The sequence below is a fragment of the Lethenteron reissneri genome, chromosome 41 (assembly GCF_015708825.2).
Source record: "Lethenteron reissneri isolate LAM-NWPU_2019-01 chromosome 41, ASM1570882v1, whole genome shotgun sequence".
Taxonomy (NCBI): Eukaryota; Metazoa; Chordata; class Hyperoartia; order Petromyzontiformes; family Petromyzontidae; genus Lethenteron; species Lethenteron reissneri.
In genome coordinates, this window is record NC_083819.1 from 10106697 (window position 1) to 10127774 (window position 21078).

Below are 21078 nucleotides of genomic sequence, written 5' to 3' on the forward strand. Positions count from 1 at the left end.
TGCCGACAAGGCCCCCCCCCCTCCCTAGGGACTACAACGTAAACAAGTCAAGTGGCATTATAATGAAACTGCGAGCAGCGCACTACAGGAGTAGAGATTTGCACAACGGTGTAGGGTGCCCGGCATCACAGCCTTAAGTTGTTGCACGCCAAACGCCTCCGTGACGACAGCATGCACACAGCGGGGTCATCGGCGAATATTGCCATTTTCCACCCGATGTGGTTTATTGATTAATGCCATAAGTGCCGCAGTAAAATATCAGAACGAGCCTCACACGTGCTTACGACGACATTGATGCTGTGTTATCCCCATTGCAACCGGCCGGCAAACTGCTATTATCGACTGCGTTGTTAGTGGTCGCAGTGCGATAGATGCGTACGCGCGGGTCAAATGAAGCAGTTTCTCCAGGCACACTCAAGAACTGTAGAGGAGACTTGTAACAGGGCCCCATAGCAGCAGCAGCAGAAGTCTTAGGGCGTTACCACTGTTGGCAATGATCAGTCCAGGGCTGCAGGGAGAACCCGGCGACCCAGACCGTGCCGGACTGTTCCTGGAACATTCCTGGAGCCACCCAGCACGCGTCTCAAGTCCAGTGACAACGGGGCGCTCCTTGAGTTTGGCCTGCCCCCTCTGCCCCTCGCCCAGTCCCTGCTCCTCTGCAGCCAGAGGGGTGTACAGTATAATGTAGTGGAGGTAGCTGCTGCTATCCTAAGCTAAGATCTACGTAGGTTGATTATCCGCCGTGTTATATCTATATATATGTAAAAGGGAAATTTGTGAATATGTGTGTCTGTTTAAAATGTTTAGCGTACTTCCCGACATGCAACAAACTTGAAATTTGCCACGTGGGTACTTTCCAGACTGTACACCATGCAAAAAATATAAAAATAGACTTTGTATTTTGCACGGCAAGTGAACTGTGACGTCACATCTCTGTCATGTAACCCACATGCGGAAGCATGCGGGTTACACCCACTTACGCACCCCCCCCCCCAACCCTCCGCGAGTAAAGTGCCATGCAAATGTGTTGCAGGTCTAAGGCGTTCTTCGCGCAGCATTGCTTTATTATTTGAGTCGTTTACTGCCGTACGCACCCTGAAAGTTGTCTGTGTCTGCAGCAAGCGCCTGTATGTGTACCTATGGACAGGCGCGCATGTTTGGGGGGGGGAGCGGTAGTGTAGTGGTTAGCACGCTGCGCTACGAACACGGTGACCCGAGTTCGATTCCCGCTCATGGCCACCACCGGTGACGATTATTTGAACCGGTCTTGGGTCTCCCCTAGGTCGAATCAGCCTCAAACGAGTAACTGGTGTGGTGTGTGAACATCGCCACTGGGGAGACAAAGGCGGCCGGGCGTGGTGAATCCAAGTCCCGGGCGAAGCCGGGTAGTAAAGCGAGTTACGATATAAAGCACTGCCCTTGAAGTGGACCTGTGGGACGCACCATAAACGACTACGGGTCTCTTCCCCGTAGAACCTGTGACGTCACTCGTCAGAATCGCAATTATAACATTTATTTATACTGGAAGAATCCGATGAGTGGCCCGACAGAAAGCGGGCAGCGTCCTGAGCCAAAGGGGCTACTACGTAAGTGGCTGCATTAGTCCTGGGCATAGCTCGAAATCAGCTGTGAGAACGAAGGTTATTATGTGCTTGTGAGAACACAGCATGGGGGTAATAACCCTGTATATGTTAGTCTGGTGGGCTGACGCTGTGGTTAGAGAGGGCTCGACTCGCAATTGGAAGGGATTGTGAGTTTAAATCCTAGGTAGAAGTTGAATCGCCTCGGCCGTCCTTCCAGAATCAACAGCGGTCATCCACAAAGGTTGTGATAAAGAGATAATGGCCTTTGCCACAGGAACGTGGAAATTCCATGACCAGCTCGGGGTCATCAACCGAGAAAAGAGCACCGCCAAATGGTAATTTGAATCAGGAGACAAACTTTTTTCAACTTCTCTAAAGAAAGTAATGTAATAATTCATGCAAGAAAATCTCATCATGTCTCAAGAATCAATTGCCTATTAAAATTATTATGCTGCACGTTATGAAAATGTCGAAATGAAAATATTAAATACATAAACATCCAGAAAAGCTAATGACGTGAACAGTGGTAATACATTTGATATTTATAGGAATGCAATAATGCAAACCAGGTCACAGATCGCCAAGATTTCGCTAACGGAGGGAGCGCGCAGTGGGTTGCACTGCCCAGTTGTTGGGCTAAGATAACGGCACCATATTTCCAACTTCCTGCCCCAGGGCCTTGACTGAGTGGCACGCAGGGAGGTGGAGGAGTCATCTCATTGGTCGGAAGCGGATTCAACTCTCGCCAAGTGGGCATGCGTCAAAGACTTGTTGCGTATATTTTTCAGTGATTGTCCTATGAAGAGAACAGACCTGCCATTGGAATATGAAATTTCTATAACTGGCTCAGAGCTACCATTTGAGATGAGTCCTGCACAATACTCGTTAGTGTAGGAAGAAAATGTAATATTGCGTGTTTTAATGGTTTTGCTCCATTTTGCAAAGGACAAACTAACGAAAACGTTTCTGGCATGATGTTTATCTACCAGGGGACTAATGCTCAGATAACACACACTAAGATGAAAGAACCCGGCGACCCAGACCATGCCAGACTGTTCCTGGAACATTCCTGGAGGAACCCAGACCATCGCAAGTCCAGTGACAAAAATGATAAAATCTTGCAAATCTATTAGAGTACTTTGTGTGTGTACAGCAGACTCACCCAACTCAGTCACGAGTCAAGATCCTTCTTGCTCAAATCGTTGGGGGATGTCCCCCTGAGCTCGCCGTGAAAATTCCACATTGCTATGGCAAAGACAACCACCGTGACAGATATTTCAATGACCTCACAGAGATTGTGGCCAGAGTCGAATCTGACCAGGGTTTGAACTCGTAAGCTTCCGGCCATAAGCTGAGCGCACTGACCAGAGGGCCAGCTCTCTCTACAGTCACGCAGTCTCAAAGCAGCATGTTCGTACTGCATATTTAACTTATTCTGCACAGTACACAGCAAACCTTGCTAATCAAAGGTGCGGGGCAGCAGAGGAAGCACAAACTAAACACAAAAATCAACTGTAAATAAATGAGTTTTCAATCTCGATTATTTAAACGCACACTGCACAGGAGTTTTACTCTTAATGTGAATCGCAAGTGAGGCACGGTCCCCTGATGCTCTACACGACGGACATTTAGCAGTTTAACCCCGGTTGCGCATGCACGTGTACAGCTACCTTGAAATGTAGATCTTGTAATAATAATTAAAATGTATAATGCGCATTCATCCTAGGTTCCCAATGCTCTCGATGAGGGGGCCTCCCCACACCGTGCAGGTCTTCCGCACGGCCGAGTGCAGGCAGGTAAATGTGGGAGCACAGAAGTGTAGTATAAAAAAAGATTGTGTATGTATGTTGAACTTCTTTCGCACCGTACATAGCCAACCGTGCTGATTGGATGATGCTGGTAGCCTTCTAGCCCCTTTTCAAACTTGTTTATTCTTCTCATTGGTTCATTCGGTAAAGTCACATAGAAGGGAGATAATAAAATAATAAAAATAAAACATAATAAAATAATACAATTCTCACTGTGAGAATGAATCCCTGCAGTCACGAAAGCTTTAAATCGAAACTTGTTTATTCTTATTCGTCCATCTATATTGTCCACACTGCATTGTTTTTGCACAATTTATTTAGTCTCAATCACTTCCTTCCTGAGTGAGTCTGGTGCCTCAAGATGAACTGCATGGGAGGGTGCTCTATAAATAATAAATGATGACGATGGTTGCCTAAATGATCAATTCAACAGCCCTTCACAGTAGCCCTGCTATTATACTGCCACAAGCATGCCAATCAAACAGACCAAACACTCCTCATGGGGTCTCCATTCAAAGCACATTGGCGGTGTAAACAGACGTGCAAAGCAAGATTTCATCCTTCCCAGCCTGCTGCGAATCCTGCAACTGACAGCGTGTGCAGTTCCCACAAAAAAACGATATCACCAAGTTGAGAGAAATCTCAGTTACGCAGTACCACGGGAACACACACCATACACTGAAATCCAAACTGGAATATGGTAGACAAAGTGTAATAATGGCGGCAATGCTATAGTAATGGTGAATTCGAATTACATTATTATAGTTAATATCACAGGCGTTGCTGCGGAGTCAAACAAAGACATTTTAACAACCGCGTTTACTTCTGTTCTCTTTCAAAGTGGTTTACGTAGTCCATCAAAAAGCAATAGTGTTGGTGGAATACGTATCGTGACCTCCTTCTCACAAACCCTGTAATTAGGCACACGTGTTGGGCACACGAGTAGGCCGCATGGCCACGTTGCCTAGGACACGCATCGCGAGTGGCACTCAGAAGTCGGCAAGCCAAAGGAACCATCCGGTGACGACGGGATTGTGAGACCAGATCTTAACTGTGCCCACGGCCAAGGGATTATAACAGAAGCGCTGGCAAAGGTGTGGTGGCATCAGTGGCAATGACATCGTTGCCCCTTTTTGATCTTGGTGAGAATGAAATTAAAAGCACAATGAAGATAGCTCAAACATGAGGATGGGATGGCCACACTTTCTCAAAATCGAAGAGTTGGGTCGTCTGAACGACAAAATGGGCACAGATTCAGTTATTTTGAGCTGGTGGTCAGGATAAGGCTGAGGGATGTTGCACACGCAAGGCACACCTGTGTGTGTTGTTCAATGTATCGGTCTCCAGCCTGCATTCGTTTTTCAGCTGTGATGGGGTTTCTCATCATGTATACATTTTAATTACACGACACAGAAACGAGCTCTTGGGTGCTTCCCACTGGCCTGCTTTAAAGCACTTGACGACATTAAAAGGAGAACACGTTACTGGCGGTACGGTTTAGGCCAATTATGTTGTTTGCTCTTTGCTGCAATTTCAATCCTGCGAAATGGACAATATACACAGAGTACTATTATACAGTGTTTATGAGGCGTGTAATGATGCTGTACTGGCCCAGTGATGCAATCCATTTTCACGATATGAAGTTGCGATTCTAAATCAAGAATAATGTTTTGGTATGCAATTGCTATTCCAGCTGTTCAAACAGTGTGTTTACATTGTAGTGATAACCGCATGGGGAAAAAACGGTACCAAGTTTGCAGCACATTTGAAAATATTATTTGCATATATGGTAAATGTTTGAGTCTCACTCACACAATGAGATGGATGCACCATGAGCCTTACACTCCACTTGAGTCAACGAATCAATGTTTGATTCAGGCCTAGTCCACATGTAGGACGGTCATATTTGTACCGTTTAAACCTTGACATGTGATTGTGAAAAAAGCACATACCCGCCGCATAGGTTCACAAACTACAAGGTTTTCGGCGGTGCATTCTCTGTTGACAGGCATCGACAACGCAATTCCAAGTCCTGGAATTCCAACACAGCCCTGATAACGGGTGCGTGTGCAGGCATATCTCAGTGCGCGTGTGGATGCGTGTGGGTAGGGGCGGTGGGGTGTAGCAAAGCAAAATGTTCCCTTTGCTAATGCACAAAGATAAACTCAGCTGTTTAACAGTACAGGCTGTAAGGGAGAGTGCTGTTAGCACGGTGCGTTGGAGAGGTGTGGTCAGTACTACTACGCCCAGTTGCCTCCGACCCCCCCCCCCCCATCATTCGTGTAATTTACACACCGCCCCAAGTACTCATTTAAGGTCAAGTTGACCTAGGGGAGGCCCAGGACCGGTTCAGATAGTCGTCACTGGTGTTGGCCGTGAGCAGAAATCGAACTCGTGTGGCCAGGTTCATGGCGCGGTGCTCTAACCGCTGCACCGCCGCTCCCCACATGCACACACACTTAGGCAAACCATAAACATGAGTAGAGACACGGAGGGAGAGACCCAGGAGGGAGAGGGAGAAGAGACGGATTTCCCTGACTGCCTGTTGATGACCCCACACTTAGAAACACCGACATTCGAAATCACTAGAATTAGACAGTCGACAAACATGGCTGGACAAACAACAGGATGTAAAATTAAACACTTGGCTGGTTTAGTCACACAGATGTGGAAGGTGCGATACGCACCTGCATTGCATATGGGGAAGGCTTGGGAAGAGTGGAGAGACCACATGCTACGGATGTTGAGCATGGTGGAGATGGAACCCAGTTTGCCAGTTTGCAGCATATTGCACAAATAACTGCATCAAAGACAAAGATCCCCTTATACTGGTAGGAACGAAGTGGACCAGACCACCAATAGATTAATGTGTCCGTCCGTCCGTCCGTCCGTCCGTGGGAGGGGTGGTGTTGAGGGTGGTGTTGGAAATGAAAGACTACGAGTCTTTAAATCTCACAGCGTTTCTTGTCAAAACAAACACTTTTAATTAACGTTACACTAGAATACAGTATTTTTTTCTTTAACTCCTCTATACCTGGTCGATATCTCTGTACCGGTACTAAGTATTATTCCTACCAGCCCACCCCGCAGGGTCCTGTTCGCCTTAAACGACTGTTGGGGCAAGTGCTGTTCACGAATAGCGCCTATGAAGGCCGGCACGGCACACGAGGGGGTGGGTGGGTGGCCGGCACCACACCCGAATTCGAATTCGAACCGTGTGTGATCGGCATCGCGCTCGCTGAAGGGAAGTCGTGGACTGTATACGCAAATGCGCACAATTATGTGAGTCACTTATAACTGCTTTGCCGTAACTTATTCCCAATTATGGACTCAGACTATTGTCCCATCATCTCATAGAGTCCCTGGCACGTAATAATATGCTACACAGTGGCAGTGGGGGTCGAAAAATGACGATGTATTACTAATAAACCCCAATGATCCGATCGAAAGCGTATGGGAAGCAGTGGCGCAATGGCTCACGTACTGAGCCATGGTCTTGGTGAAGCTTGTTGCCATGCACTAACATTGCTGGCAAGTGGTATCCAAATGTGTTCTGGATCTCCCCTAGGTAGGTTGACTCAGCCTTAAATAAATATGAGTGCGTAAACTACGTCGGGGGGATAAAGTAGATGCTGGCTAACAGCACTTACCCATATAATCTGTGAGGAAAAGGGGGGTTTTTGGGTTTTTTGCTGTGTAAATGTGTGTGTGCAACAATGCATATCTGCCTTAATACTGTACTACTTGTGTTTTCTACAAGCACTTGTCTCAACAAGCCTAAACAGCAATGCACGGGAATTTTGTCGGTGTGCAGAAGGCAACATGTTTAGTGAGCACAATATGAACCCAGCGATTCAGGTTAAATTCCTGCCCAGGATACACATGATCATAAATGACAAGGTGACACATGGGCCTACCCTAGGTGACCTGAAACGAAAGTGAGCAATCGTGGTGGTGACATTAACAAAAATAATGGAAAGACAAAGGCGGCCAGATGTACATAGTTACATCACCCCTTCAAATAGCACTTGCACCCCAAGCTAATAATGATAAACGGGAGATTCACATTTTCCAATAATTGACTCAAAATCCAAAGTCATTGGTTTCCCACTCCAACCAATGTGGCATGGGTCCACAAATCTTGTTAAAAGTATTGAGCCAATGGTGTAAATTGCGCATTTCAATGGCAGGGGTGGGTCACTTGATAGCACAACTGTTGATGACTTTCCATTGAGTTGCCACTAATATTTATCCACCCGGAAAGGATGTGGCTCTGAGTCAACCCCTGGCCAGGATTTGTGCTCACACAACCATCGAGACTGCCAAGTCGTGCATTCTCACCAATGCACCACCTGGCTGGATAGGCGAGTGGCGAGTGACAAGTGAAAGCAATATTACTGGTAGGAACTCACTGGTTCCACCAGCCCACAGGGGATTATTGTGTGCGTACGTCGTGCATGGAGGGGCTGGGTGGGGAGGGGAGGGTGGGGAGGGTGGGGTTGGGTGGGGAGGGGAGAGTGGGGAGGGGCTGGTCACCCCGTGGTGCCCTTATAAAACTCAACGTTTAACCTACTCACGCCGGCTTGTGCCCGCCCTCACAGTCGGGCATATGTGCGGAATACACCACGCCGCCATGGACCCTGGCCATTGACCGAGCAACCCAACGTTCCTAACAGCTCCCTCCGCAGGAATGTGTTGTTTGTGGTGGGGCAAAGTGTGGGTGGTGTTGTTTTCGGTAAGGAAGATGGAACATGTCTACACTTCTCCTGGCAGGAGAGAGGGGCAGGGGGGGGGTTCCGCTTGTTCTTTTCAGTGCCATTCGCCCTGTGTGCATTACACAACTTAACCCCAACCCACCTTCGCCTCCAACACACGTATTAATAAATACACTCAACCGAATCGGACACACTGCTCTGGTGTCCACTTTCAAAAGCCCCGAGTGGCACACGGGCGCGCGCGTGTGCGTGTGTGACAGTGAAGGAGTCGTGGTTACTCACAGAATGAGGGCAGAGGAGGGGGAGGGGGTTTCATTACAAGGGATTCTAAAGCCAGAACCCACTTATGTAATTACGGTATTTGTACGACTGATGCATCTTAGACGAGCAGCTCGGAATTTATGCGCGGTAAAGTCACGACGGCCGACGAGCAGGAACAACAGGGTACCCCCCCCCCGCCCTCCTCTTGGGGCAGGTGGGTGACAATGTCAGCCGCAGCAAAAGCTGCTCAACTGCTTTTCATAAAGGTTTGATTCCCGCTTTAGGGCCGGCAAAAAGGCAGAAGAACAAAGATCAAGAGGTCACCACGGCTCATGCCACCGCACTTGACCAACACCCCTCCCACCGGCTTCCACCACATCCTGCAGCTGCTGCACAGCTCACACGTGACCTTCGAAGTCTGCTCTAAATAGGGATGTAACAACTTGTTAATTAAAATGAATTCTCGCACTCGTCGGGCATGCATCAAATGATGCAGGATAAAATTTGAAATCTTTTTAGTGATTCATTTCTCGAGGGGTTTTTTTTCTTTCTACCACTAAAGATTCTATTAGGAGGGGGGGAGGGAATAATAATCAAAATGTGAACATAAATAAAACTGTTTAAGTGGGAAAATGTTTACATCGATAGCTCCATCTGCCTTTTCGCACTCCCCTTGTTGCCTGATCTCTGACACCATGACGCACACACAATGTTTTGGTTATTTTACCAGGTAAGGGCCCACTAAGCTATACTGCTCTTTTTCAGAATCTACATAGTTGCAAATGATAGCTCAACAAAGTGGCTTATCGCATGGACATTCATCACAACCAAATATTCTAAACGCATGTTTATAAATGTGAAAGGAAAACCTGGAGGACCCGGAGAAAAATCCACCCGACCATGGGGGGGGGGGGGGGGGGGAGAAAGAAAGACGTGCAAACTCCAAATATAAAGGCGTCAGGGTCAGAATAGAACCCATGACCTACTGTATACCAGGCGAGGTAGTTTACCTCTCTCCTCCATGGCGCCCCATGCATCGCATCCTCTCTCCCATTCCTCGCTCTGTTCTAGCACCAAATATTTCTCAAACTGCAGAATTCTACTTGGCAACCCACTGCTTACGTGTGCTCACACGCACACGGATATGTAAACATACACACATGGGCACTTACACACATGAGTGCAAAACACATATAAAATTAAAAAGCACACATGCGTATATGCATTTCCAAACATGCACACTTGTCCATTTACATTCCGCACACACTGGCACGCACACACGTAGATATCCATGGAAACGCAGATGCACAATAAAGACAAAGATCTTCCGTATAGCCTTAACAGACTTGCCGGGACAAGCGCTGTTAGCGAGCACCTATGAAGGCCGACATGGCAACGAGGGATTGGGTGCCAGCACCACGCCCGGCCGCCTTTGTCTCCCAAGTGGCAATGTTTACACACTGCACCACGTACACATTTGAGGCCGAGTCCACCTAGGGGAGGCCCAGGACCTGTTCAGATAATCGTCAATGGTGTTGGTCGTGAGCGGGACTCGAACTCGGGTCGCCAGGTTCGTAGCGCGGTGCGCTAACCGCTACACTACCACTCCCCACATGCACACACACATATAGGCACAAACATAAACACGGAGGGAGATACCCAGGAGGGGAGAGAGAGAAGAGACGGAACTTCCGGACTGCCTGTTGGTGACCTCTCACTTAGACACACCGACATTCTATAGCACTATAATTAGACAGGGTTGAAAAAATTTACTGGACAAACAATGGCATTTAAAACTAAACGCTCGGCTGGTTTAGCCACACAGAGTGTGGAAGGTGCAATATGTGCCTGCAATGCATATGGGTAGGATACGGTAGGAAAACGACAAAGGCATGCATGCTGAAAATGAGTCGCAGGTGATTAAGGGTGCAGTCGAGCAACAAGGTTTCTGAACATCAAGGTGGTTGAAGACCAGAGTTTTGATGTCTTCACCTAATCTGGATGGGTTGTCTCAATGCATTCCAATTTTATCCTCACAGTAAAATAAAACCCTTCAAGGAATTGGTGAAATATCCTCGTATAACCTCCCCCTTAAAGGGCCAACTTAAGCATGAATGAATAAAGGTTTATTTCACTATTATCTTAAAACCGGATCCACACTTTAAATTGAGCACCGGGGAGCGCCCATGACCATCAGCTGCCCTGAGCCCGTGCGGAAATGCTACGTTTCTATAGTTGTGGTCAGTTTTGCCATAGAATAGCCCACAGCAGTTAGCTTCCAACTGGTAGTAGAAAGATTATGGGCTGAGAACACCCTGACTAACGTACCTTCCGACGGAGAGTGCATTCCTCCGCCAGTCAGAAGCGGTTGTCCGACGCAGACACAGCGCCGAGCATAGCAACGTGGAATTGACACCGCTGATTCAGCGCCACCAATGAAGAAAAATCCACCCAACAGCACAGGGACACCCTGTTGTTCACTTTTACGACAGGCCTTCCTTCACTAAAGTTATATAATTATTTGTATTGCAGTACTTAACACAATCTCTTATTATATTATGCATGCAAACTCAACGGTGCTATAATATAGCTAATTTGCAATCTTACCGGTGTGCTTTCGGCACTCAATAAGAAATTCATCCTGCCCGACGTCTTAGAAAAGTGATGACAAAACCATCTCGCTCTGAAAACCACGAAAACCTCAAGATAGTGCCACCAGTCATGTACAAACACAGACAATACACCTACCTACATGTCATCAATGCTGCCTTACAAGATTAAACAAATGTATACAATTATTAGGGGGGTTCATCTAGCAGTGGATTGACAACGAGATGAACATTATTATTTATTCATAATATTTAGGGCAATGACCATTCTTCACAGGAGAGGGCTGTCAGCATATTTTGCTTGATAGTTGGATACCAGGTAAATTAATATTTGACCAGTTAAATGTTTTGACTTGCAGCTCATAGGTCCAAGTATTATTTCTACTTGCCCTCCCTATGCACACCGAGTCTGGCCATGCGGCACTGTGGTTACAGAACTCGAACCGACGATCATAAAGCCGCACGCGTCAAAATCGTGGGAGGAAGTCCACTTGCCCCGTAACCTATCTATAGGGTCAATAAAGTCAACATCACGTGGTGGGAAGACAAGTGCTTGTGCTATGGATATACTTGCTCCCATCACAGAAATATGAAATTTCCACCACTGGCTCTATGCCACCAACAAAGATGTGCACCGCACCCCCGGCCTCTGGCGTGTTTGATCGCAGCAACACTTCAATGTGCTCTGAAGGGGCCTCATTATTATTGTGGCTAATGCTAAAAAATTATGCGTTTTTATGTTACAGGGCAAAGCTAATGACAAAGATGGAAGCGAGATGTTGTTAACACGTGCGTGCGCACACGCACACAGTGGTCCGGATCACATCGCTAATGCTGGCGGCCAGCCAGGGTCCTCCCCAACCCACGGTACACGACAATAAAAATGACGCAGCCACAACACACGGAGTGTGTCTACCAGCCAGCGTGGGGACGAGCGAACGGTTGTGTAATGCTGCATTTTGCTTAAGGGACCAGAACCTTCCCGTGGGCACGTGCAGCAATGTGCAACGCTTTGGCGACTTAAGTCTCATCACAAACGCAGCGTTGACGCATTGCAGCGGAGCCACAAGAGCCCGACTCCTACCACGGAATGGCAGTGCCAGGGAGGTCTCCACAAACGCACAGTACCAGCCGTGTAACAATTCCCCCCCCCCTCCTCTTCCAGCGATTTCACGAAGTGTCGTCATTTTGGGTCGCAATTCGACGAAGCAATTATGTATTTTAGTTATGTTTTATCCGCACTTGTTTGTCTTCTCATTGTTAATGCTTTAAAACTACGGTTGAAAGAGTTTATGGATTAGATTTGTACATCGGTCTCTAATGGGTGGACATAAAGATGCTCCAATGAGTAATCCTGCAGAGTAAAGTTGTGCTGCTGTTAGGGCCCTGCCCTCTTCAAAATTGGCGAAAGAGATTAAAGCACTGCCAAAAACTGAGAAATAAACTATTTGCAAATATGCAAAATGCAGTTTGCCCTGACAGATACCCATCGCTTGTCTGTACTGTGAAATAAAATACTTTCAAAGACAAACGCATGTCGGAAAGTAACATGTGTAAGCATGACTTCTCCGGACTTGTTTCTGTCTGGTCTGCTGTTTTGTTCACTCCCTTACTTTCATGTAAAATAGCATATCATTTATGTACAAGTTTGCCTAAACTGTAAATAGACGATTTTTAAACGCACGATTCCATGCTTTTATCGTGAATACAAAAACACATTTTTTTTAAAAATCGATCACTCAAGTGATGCCCCGGACTGCAGCAGACAACGGGAGATGGCAAATAAAAAAAACTCCCCGTTAAAAAAAATAAGGAATAAAACCGGCACCTTATCGTCAGCTGGTGACATGTTGGCGAATTTTTTTTGTAGTCACAAATAACAGGTGCTTGCGAAGTCATAAAGAGTAGGATTGTTGAAATCCCTGCGTCTTTTCCTGGTCTGAGCAGCGTCCACGAAATGGTGTCTGGGTGTCTCTGCTGGCATTACACGGCAGACGCTGATGAGCGACGATTAGCCCGGTGGGAACACTGCGACACAGGTGTGCCCTTGACCCAGGATGAAGTCTGACGTACCGACTGGTTATTGTTGTTCCACTCACGCAACAGCTCTGCAGAGGCATGATTTTGCACGCACGTACGCACGCACGCGCACACGCGAGCACGGGACAGCTGGCTGCGGCTCTCGCAATTTCCCCTGTGGGCGGTTTCGTTTGGGGGGGAATAGTAGAAAAATGATGCAAACCTAGCTTCCCTTGGCCACTGTCTTGTCACATTTTATGCTGCCTGTCATTTGGATCTTGCTCGCAGAAAAAGCGTTACGTGCGTGGACATGCGCATGGTGACGGCATGATGATGAATGCATGGCAACGGCAGTTCATTTGATGGTCACGCGCACACATCGCATTTTTCCATTTTAACCTGGCATCTCACGTACCTCGCCTACACACCAAACTGGCTTGGGCCTTGCGTAGGTCCAATTAGCAAATAAACCAATTAGCCTTCACGCGGCCAAAGGACACCCTACCAGGAGACATTTTCCCACCTTAGCGCTCCTTATCTCTGTGTAGCGGCAATCAATACCGCAGGGAATATGCTAATTTCACAGCTATGAAGCACGCAGGCACTGACAAAAATCGCATTACTCTCGGGTGCTCTGCGTCAATAATCGGCAGTGGGAAGAGACAAAAGGCGGCTGAGTGTGCACGGTTCTCGACCAGGGGTCAGAAACCAAAGTAACAAGAAGAGACTTTTTTGTTCGAATTTGGTATAAAAAAAACTCAACATTTAAAGAGCCACAATGCATGTGGTCCGTAATAAATAACGTCACGAAACAGTCCTTAATGAGCCGCAGGGTGTCGACCCCTGCCCATGCTCAACTGGACTTCCATGGTAAACTGGACTTCCCCGTTCAGGGGTCAGCAACCAACATAACAAGAAGAGTCGTAACAGTCCCTTAATGAGCCGCGTGCGACTTCGGAGCCGCAGGCTGCAGACCCCTGTTCTAGACGCAACACTGTGTACCATACGGCTCTCAGCAGGTGCTCACTAAAAGCTCTTGCCCCAAAAGTCTCTCAGGGTTAACAGGGGGATATTTCTTCTTTTGTGAAAATACGTGGTGATTTTGGTCCAATGCAGTGACCCCATCGGCAGGAAGGAAGGATGGACAGACTTTTAAGGGGGGTTTTCCAACACCCACACAACCCATTCAAATCAGCCTCACCACTCAAAGTTGCACGGTCTAAATGTTGTCGTTACTTAACTCAGCAGTTCCTGCAAGCGTCACAAAACTATTTTTTGCATTTTTTTGAAAGGCATAGAAGGAGGCATAGAACTGTAATGGGCCCATCTGATTGATCTCTTTACTCATTTTTGAGGACACCACTAATGCTGCAACTTTGAGTGCATTCTCCCCATACTTTTTAAGTCAGAGGTGCAGCTTAATCAAGAGCGAGAGTCTATTTACAAAGTCAATAAGTCAAACTCCATTCTCCAACGAGACATGCACTCGTCGTGTTCAATTTGAAGCCATGAACTAGTGCTGTATATTTATTCCACGTTGGTTTTCCTACAAAGTTGTCCACCTTTCTAATGACCCCACAGGGAACGATGGGCTGAGTTGACTCCCAACCGAGATTTAAACTCGGCACCTTTTTATTTTAACTTAAGCATTTGACCCCGACGCCGCCCGGTCGGATTTAGCAGTTTATGTATCCGAGGATAGGGTCATTTAGTTTTCACATTCATCGGCGAATGGGCTTAATGTGCCAAACTCAATATACCCAAGCATAACCCACCATAAGATGTTTAAAAAATGTGTTTGTCTTACACCAAAACCCTGGCTGTCTGAAATTAGTTTTGCCCCTCCATGAGTTTAAAGTGACATTTAAAGTCTTGTTTTCCTGCTAAAGAGGTATCAAATGTGTACTAGACAATAAAAATAGGCTTCGTACGCAGTGTGGCTTTCCCTGGAAAATAACAGTGTGTTCCTTTAAATCACGAGTCTCATTTTGGGGTTTGAAGCTACGATTCCTGGAGGTTGCAGGAAAATCACTGCAGCCACGATGCGCCACTGCTCTGCGCATGCCACAGCCGGCACGAAGTCAAAGGCGGAAGACTTTTTTTCAGTTGCGAGCCGGACTAACGTGAGCTGGTGTTTTTCTCTCTCTCTCCGTCCCTCCCTCCCTGCCCCGCTCTTTGCAAGAATGCAACCACAATAGATAACTTGGCGAGGCTGGGACATACAGTTGCCGCGCCTACGCTCAACACAAGCTGAGCAGGCCTGTCCACAAAGCGAGCTTGCCACCAGCTCCAAGCGTGCCAGCACCCACATTCGACTTTTAGCGCTGCGTGGTGAAGTATGGTCAACCCCCCCCGCCCACCATGACCAACGCACCCAATCCAGCGTGCCGGCATCCTTAATTTATTCACAAGTACGATTACAAGTGACATTGGCCGAGTCTGTGTGTCACTTTTTATAAGATCAGGGCGCAAGGAATGTTCACTTGTCGGCTGTGACATAAACATGCAACGACCTGCTCTTGTGAATCAAGTAGCATTGTCTTTCAAACGATACAAAAACAATATGGTAATGATGCAAAAACACGATGGTATTCACATTGCTCCATATTTCCACCTCAACAAATAGGTAACAATTTGTATTTATTAATATCCAACCGGGGTGGCTCAGGTGACTCACAATGGCCATGACAGAGCATCGGGTCTGCACCGTTGGAAAAAAGGGATTTGAAACCAGGCAGCCCACCTGTGGTTAAACTATGTTCGGTAGTCCAGAAAGTTCATTGTCTTGATCCAGTCAATGAAACGTAAACCATGACATAGATTTATTACGGGCTCAATTAGGACCCCCTGTACAGATGTAGAGTGGCAGTAACCACCCTATAAATATATCCGTCACTAGTTCAGGGGCCTTTGGTGCAAACGAGCGCCGCCCGCCGCTTGTTTGAACAGGTAATCGCCTTGACTACATTAGATGTTCAAATTCAAGGTAAGATAGGGTCCGTAGAAGATGCCAAAGGCAACGAGATCGTTTTGGGGGGGGGGCTTCATCCTCCACGTTCACGTGTGTCTGCCATTGAAGGAAGTTTTCAACGAAAAAATTATGATTTGCCCTTTGACAAACTTCTACTAGAAACCGGCCGAATGACTAGGGACAAACAGAAAAATCCCCAAATGCTAAAAGCATGGTACTTGACCAGAATAGCTATGTTTATCAAGTGAAGAGGGTATACATAGAAACGGTTAAATGTATCATCACGGAGCAAAACCACTTGCAATCAGAAACCACGGACTATCCACCTTTGGCATTAGCACTGCCGTATACGACTCAAGTATGCACAGTTGTCCAACGGTTCAGGCAATTGACTTCCTTCAGTGCAGGGCAGCCAGACTGACTTGCAACTTGTTCACAAGTCAGTGCACGACGCCTTTCAAAACTGAGAACTTTGCATCGAGCTGATGCGAGCAGATTTTCATCAGCAGCCATTTCAAAGCAAACCGATCCTCAAACGGTCAAATAGAGGCACGCATCGATTACAATAATACACAAACGAGAGGGCGGAAGTGAAATATATTTTTTACACACCAACTTTAAGGGCGACATAATTGTTTTACCGGTTTACACATGAATAACCGTGAATGGGCGAGGTTGAAGGATGATGACGCATACATCCCACTGCAAACGCCGCAATATGTATGCGCTCTGTGTGCTCCGCGGACACACTGTAAACCCTAATTTGCATAGTGAAATGAGCCTCTGCTGCTGATGTTACTTACGTTAAGCGATAACGCATGCGGTCAAGTTTAAGGGAGGATTTTTGTTTTTAATTCCTCCGACTAATCGTTCTCCAATTACTGTAGAGCTGCGGCCTTACGTGCACAGTAAATTAGGATGCTCTTGGCCTTTGCGAAAGTGCATGCAAATCGTTGAGGTTTAATCAATCTGATTAGTTCATACACGAAGAATGGAGGAGAAAGATTCCACCTGGTGCTGCGACAAATGTTACCGGCGATGAGCAGCACACAAAGGGAATGTGAGATAACCCAACGTAAACAAGCTGCATTTTTCACAGGGATTAGATTTTATCTCAAAACTAAATCCCACTGCAAGCAGGGGTGCAAACAAGTCTATATTTTTTTAAAAATCAACAGCGTCCTTGTCGATATGGGTCCAGAGTGCAACGCAAAACAAGGACCCATATCTTTAAAACAGGGTCCATTGGCAATCATTTAGAAACGTGCGCTGAGAGTATTTGGCTGCTATACGTTTGCACGTGAAGGGCCACTTCGTTGAGCTATTATTTGTGGCCAGGTCACTTTTAAAAGGAGATACATAGCTCAGTGGGGCTTACCTGGTAAAAAATATCAACAAATAAAACACTGTTTGTAGTTTAGTAGTTTATAACATCTCGCAGGTCGCCTGCATTGATCCAAGCAAGCCTGACTGCTGATGAGACGTTATATGTCAAAACCGGTCCATAGTCTTGCTTGTAGTCCATCAATGCTGCCGAAAGGACGCACTCCCAGAAGACTGTTGTGAAAGAAATACTTGCATATTTTCCACGTAGACAGAAAAATTCAGAAGAAGACACGCGGTCTGCTTATCTATTACATTTCAATCAGGCAACAGTGAGCCCTACACCAAATGCCCGAGCAGCTCACTGCAGGCAAGCAGGGTCGATCAGAGGGGCCGACATTGGGGCAGAGTTTAGAGATGAGATCCTGGATTTGAATCTGGGAAAAACGCACCGGTTAAACTGGGCTATCAAGTGTTGTGAGGTGCTCGTCACTATTAATTACACACAAAAATAAACAGAGTAAAAAAATCATAAAGTAAATACAATTATATTAAATTGATTAAATGTTTTGTTTAGTTAAGCAAATGACCAAAAAATATTCATAATTTTCGTTGCATTTTCATGTGACAAATGCTCTTATCAGGACATCCATTGTGGATGAGATGCCTTTCAAATTGACTTCACTTCCTCCCCTGGCTCGAGAACTCCGCCACAGGTTGTTTTTGTACATTTAAGGTGACGCAAACTCATACTGAATTAAAATTTGTACTTCTTCTTTTCAGCCAAAAGTCCCATTCGTTTTGCACCGGGTCGGCTGCTCAGATTTCCTACCTCCGCGTGCCTCTATTTAGCGTCTTTTTTTTCCACCCATCACATCCACTGTCCTCATCTCCGTTTCACTGCATCCTTCATCTCGTCCTCGGGTCTCGCTCTTAACTCCTCTACTCTTCAATAGTGACATCTCCATAGCCCTTTTATCACTGCATCTTGTTTGTCTCTTTCCAACACGATTCCAAACCATCCAAAATCTCGCCCTGTACCTTCCCGAGAGGATAAGTAGCTTCTCACATTGTTTAATGCACAGAACGTACTGCAAGGCCTCTAGAGAGACTGCACGCGGTAGCAGCGTAGCAGCGGTGGTGGTGGTGGTGCAACAATTGGTGCAACGTGCACAGCATTGGCAAGGCGAGCAATGCTATCGCAGCTCAACACAAGGAACGGTTTTGCCACGTTAATCATTTCCGAAATTACGACTCATAGGGACACTTTCGGTTCGACAAATTAGTTAAGACGCCGAAAAATACGAACCGAGCCGAGCCCAAGGAAGCTTGGGGGGGGTGGGTGGGGGGGTGGGGGTGGCCGAGTGATTTGCATTTGCGTAAAAAGAAGTGTCCGAGTAGCTCCGACGACCGATTGCTGCAATGTCGGCGTCACAGCAGCCACAGCGAGAGAGACTCCCCCGGTGCGTTTGAATACTGTCGCCTCCATTGAGAGGCAAAACCAGAATCTCGAGTTTGGAGAGTTTTCCGGTCTTCGCCAACCAGTGAAGGGATTGCACAAGAAACGCACACTGCACAAAACTTAACGAAGTCGGGTTTTACACTCAATTTGGCCGAATCTTGCAATCGCCACGCGAGTTTGCTAACTGTTGCATTTAGCCACATGACCCTCCCCGAATGTGCCCAACATCTCATCAAACCTCGTAAGCTAAGCAAGGCTGGCCCTAGATAGCGATTGGATGGGTGATTAACATGCATAAGACAGGTTGTTATAGGCTCCATGGGGGGGGGGAGCATAGTGCAATGCAGCAAAATCGATTGTTATACAGTATTTCTATGCCCCCATGCATATGCTCCCTGCCTTCACCAATCCGCAGTCACCAGCATGAATTATGGTCAAATAACCCACGCGGCGAGGGAAGATCATAAGATCATTCATCCACTTGTAGACTGGACACGTACACGCTTCCCATCAACTTATTATTACACGCATTAATTACACCGTAATAGCATCAATTCTGTTTCATTTAGCGTGATTTTAACAACCCTCCGAGCGAAATAAACAACAATGCAGTGTACTTAAATGGCGGTTTTCCTGGATATAAAGTACATAAGCGATGATCTTTAAGAATCATCTCACAACAAATGAGACAATAATGGCAACCGCGATAGCGTGAACAGCGATGAAATATTGCGAGTACATACGGTTACCCGACAGGGTGGCGCAGTGGCTCGCAAACGGGGAAAGTTGGGAGTTCAAATCCTGGGCAGGGTCAACTCGGCAACGATGATGAGGTTGAGTAATGAGCGACTGTGTGTGCGCTCCGGGTTAACAGGAGACGAGCACCACCTTTGCATTCGATAGAACAAGAATCCGCTATGCAAGAACGTTTGAACGTTGCTGTACGTTCACCCAGGCGATGATTAAAATAGTTTGGAATAGTGAAATGCTATTTGAAGGCAAGTAACTACCACAATGATGATCCGAAACACTAAACGAGCACAGGGTGAACACTTGTCCGTCTCACCTGCAAGGGGGAAATGCAACTGCATGCAGCAGGACTCGCATTCCTTTTCAAGCTTGAAGCACAAATAATCCACCCCGGGTTTTTTTTTCTCAAGACCGCAGCAGGGAGGAAGGTGCAGCCAACGCCTAGGTCACGCCACAGCTCTCCTCCGACTTCACTTCCCACGTCACTCATCCGTGCCCGCGCTGAGCTCGGCAAAGTCACGGGCTGCAAAACGTGGACCGAACCGCCGCATCTTCATCATCGAAACTATCGAACATTGAACCCTGAAGTTTAAGGGGCAATACGTAATGGAGCTGTAAAGCACTAAAATGCCTTGCCAGAGCGGTTGCACGAGTCACAAGCCTGCGCTAAACGGCAGTGAAGTAGCCGCTGCGATTAATCACCACCTTCAAAGAAATGGGTTTCATCCGCACATGCTGTAGTATAGTGGCTGCATGACGAGAAAGGATACAACATTTTGTTTTACCGCAGCTGTTCTATTTGACTACGTGCACTCACAAGCCTTGAGAGAACTGGTGCAACCAACCCACCCACCCACTCATCCAGCCGCTCCAAAAAAATGCAAAACAAATAAGGGGCCTACCCCAGCACCGCCACTCCTCCTTTTGCAACGCAAGCCACCTAACAACTCATCACGCATTCTCGTTTCCCGGTCAAATGGACCACCCCCTCCGCCCTCTCCATGCCCCCCCCCCCCCATTTGGAAGGGGAGCATGATGTCACGATGACATCATGGGGACTGTCAGCCGCGGCGGCTTCCCTCCGCCAGGCCACTTGCATCCTAATGCATCGTGCGATCATTAGCATCGTGCACGAGAGACAACCGGTAAGCGACATGGGGCCCGGATTCACTTCGGTGAAAATGCATCGTCTTAAGCCGCTTGGCAATTTGCTCCATTGTCGGTGACAAAGACATCGTTAAAGCTGTCACTGATAATTAAAAGAAAGACTCACAGGAACGCTCGCCTACCAACACGTGAATCTGACTCCAGGAAAGAAGCATGAGTTTCCATTGAAAGGAGAACAAAGACAGTCACTGCATCATTCGTGTTCAGATGTGCTTCTGCGGCCATCTGGAACACACTGGAGCTATGCACTTTTAAATCATCTAGATTTAAAACTCATTTCTTACGAATAGCTTTTTGTGCTTAGTTTATTGTCCCCCCCCCCCGCACCTCCCATGAGCACGGTTGGCTACGTACGGTGCGAAAGAAGCTCAACATTCAACAGCACATTTACATCGACCCCTATATACCCC

At 47.0% G+C, this 21078-nt stretch overlaps 1 protein-coding gene across 4 annotated transcripts in view; it reads right to left on the reverse strand.

Moving 5' to 3' along the window:
- Window positions 1-21078, reverse strand: part of LOC133352670 (transcriptional-regulating factor 1-like) — a 79780-nt gene that overhangs the window by 42207 nt on the left and 16495 nt on the right. Inside the window, exon 1 of one of the 4 annotated variants that reach the window (XM_061568455.1) lies at window positions 19818-20312. The exons of the other annotated variants lie outside the window; for them this stretch is intronic. The gene's annotated coding sequence lies outside the window, so the exon portion shown is untranslated. Of the gene's footprint in view, window positions 1-19817; window positions 20313-21078 lie in introns of those variants that run through there. 4 annotated transcript variants of the gene reach the window in all.